The following is a 1,879-nucleotide window of genomic DNA, read 5'->3' as shown; positions in this document are numbered from 1 at the left end:
GCATCTGCGTAATAGCTTCGATAAACGGAATTGTAACGTTTAATTGTTTAAGGAGATCAACAAATTTTCTAAATTGGCCTACATCTTTGGTTTTAACAAGCCTTTGAGGGTAAGGTATAGGTGGTTTGTAAGGTGGTGGAGGTACATAAGGTTCCTTCTTTTCTAGGGTTTCCTTATTACTCTCTTCCTTTTCCTTAGGTTCACTTTCCTCAGTAGATTTCTTAGGGTCTTGGTTTTCTATCCTTGGGTCAGACGGTCCTTCCACTTCCGTTCCACTTCTTAATATAATTGCATGAGCTTGGCTTCTCGGATTGGGTTGGGGCTGTCCAGGGAATGTACCAGTTGGGGCAGCAGTAGGTGCTTGTTGTTGAGCTACTTGAGATATTTGTGTTTCTAGCATTTTGTTATGGGTAGCCAAGGCATCTACTTTGCTTGCTAGTTGTTTAAGTTGTTCGCCAGTGTGTATGTTCTGGTTTAAGAAATCTTTATTGGTTTGTTGTTGGGAAGCTATAAAGTTTTCCATCATGATTTCCAAGTTGGATTTTCTAGGGGTATTATTGTTAGGATTCTGTTTCTGATATCCCGGAGGTATAGATGGGGCTTGATTTGGAGACTGTCCAGGTGCGTATAAAGCATTATTACTCTTATATGAAAAGTTTGGATGGTTCTTCCAATTTGGGTTATAGGTATTCGAATAGGGGCTTCCTTGAGCATAGTTTACTTGCTCTGCTTGGATTCCAGTCAAGAGTTGACATTCCGCAGGAGTGTGGCCTTGGATTCCACAGACCTCGCAATTCTGAGTTATAGCAACCACGGCGGCTGGAGGTGATACATTTAAACTTTCAATTTTCTGGACCAAAGCATCCACTTTTGCATTAACGTGATCAAGGTTACTTATCTCGTACATGCCAGTTTTCGGTTGAGGTTTTTCCACCGTTGTTCGTTCGGTTCCCCACTGATAGTGGTTTTGGGCCATGCTCTCGATAAGCTGGTAAGCATCAGCATAGGGTTTGTTCATTAGTGCACCACCTGCAGCGGCGTCTATTGTTAACCTTGTATTGTATAAGAGACCATTATAAAATGTGTGAATTACTAACCAGTCTTCCAAACCATGGTGTGGGCAAAGTCTCATCATGTCTTTGTATCTTTCCCATGCTTCGAAAAGAGACTCGTTGTCTTTCTGTTTAAATCCGTTTATCTGGGCTCTTAACATAGCTGTTTTGCTTGGCGGAAAATATCGGGCAAGAAAAACTTTCTTCAACTCGTTCCATGTGGTGACTGAGTTGGAAGGAAGTGATTGAAGCCATCTTCTAGCGCTATCTCTTAATGAGAAAGGAAAAAGACGAAGTCGAATTGCCTCTGAAGTGACACCATTAGCTTTAACAGTATCAGCGTATTGGACAAATACGGATAAATGAAGGTTTGGATCTTCGGTAAGATTTCCAGAGAATTGGTTCTGTTGCACAGCTTGCAACAGCGAAGGTTTAAGTTCGAAGTTGTTTGCTTCGATTGCGGGCGGAGCAATACTTGAATGCGGTTCATCTTGCGATGGAGCGGCGTAATCTCTAAGAGCACGAGCTGGTTCTGCCATCTCGGGTATCGAAGAAAGATCTTTGAGATCAGGAAGGTCTATAGGAGGGAGATTGTTTGCAGCACGATATTCCCGAATTCGTCGTAAGACTCGGAGATATAGTTCGATATCGTTGATTCGTAAATAGAGCGGTTCGCCTTGTGAGCGAGTGCGTGGCATACAAATCAATGAAAGAAAGAAAATAGAAGAAAAAGAAACCTTAGTCTCTACAGCGTAACGGAAGAGTTACGATATCGATTGAATAAAAGTCCCCGGCAACGGCGCCAAAAACTTGATCGCTCGACTGTG

At 42.4% G+C, this 1,879-nt stretch overlaps 1 pseudogene; it reads left to right on the top strand.

Annotated features, from left to right (window-relative positions):
• Positions 1 to 1,106: 1,106 nt before the first annotated feature.
• LOC127133835 (uncharacterized) lies at positions 1,107 to 1,206 on the top strand (annotated as a pseudogene).
• Positions 1,207 to 1,879: the final 673 nt, after the last annotated feature.

This window comes from Lathyrus oleraceus, chromosome 3 (assembly GCF_024323335.1).
Source record: "Lathyrus oleraceus cultivar Zhongwan6 chromosome 3, CAAS_Psat_ZW6_1.0, whole genome shotgun sequence".
Lineage (NCBI taxonomy): Eukaryota > Viridiplantae > Streptophyta > Magnoliopsida > Fabales > Fabaceae > Lathyrus > Lathyrus oleraceus.
The sequence above is the reverse complement of the archived record's forward strand: the minus strand, read 5'-3'. Positions and strand labels throughout refer to the sequence as shown.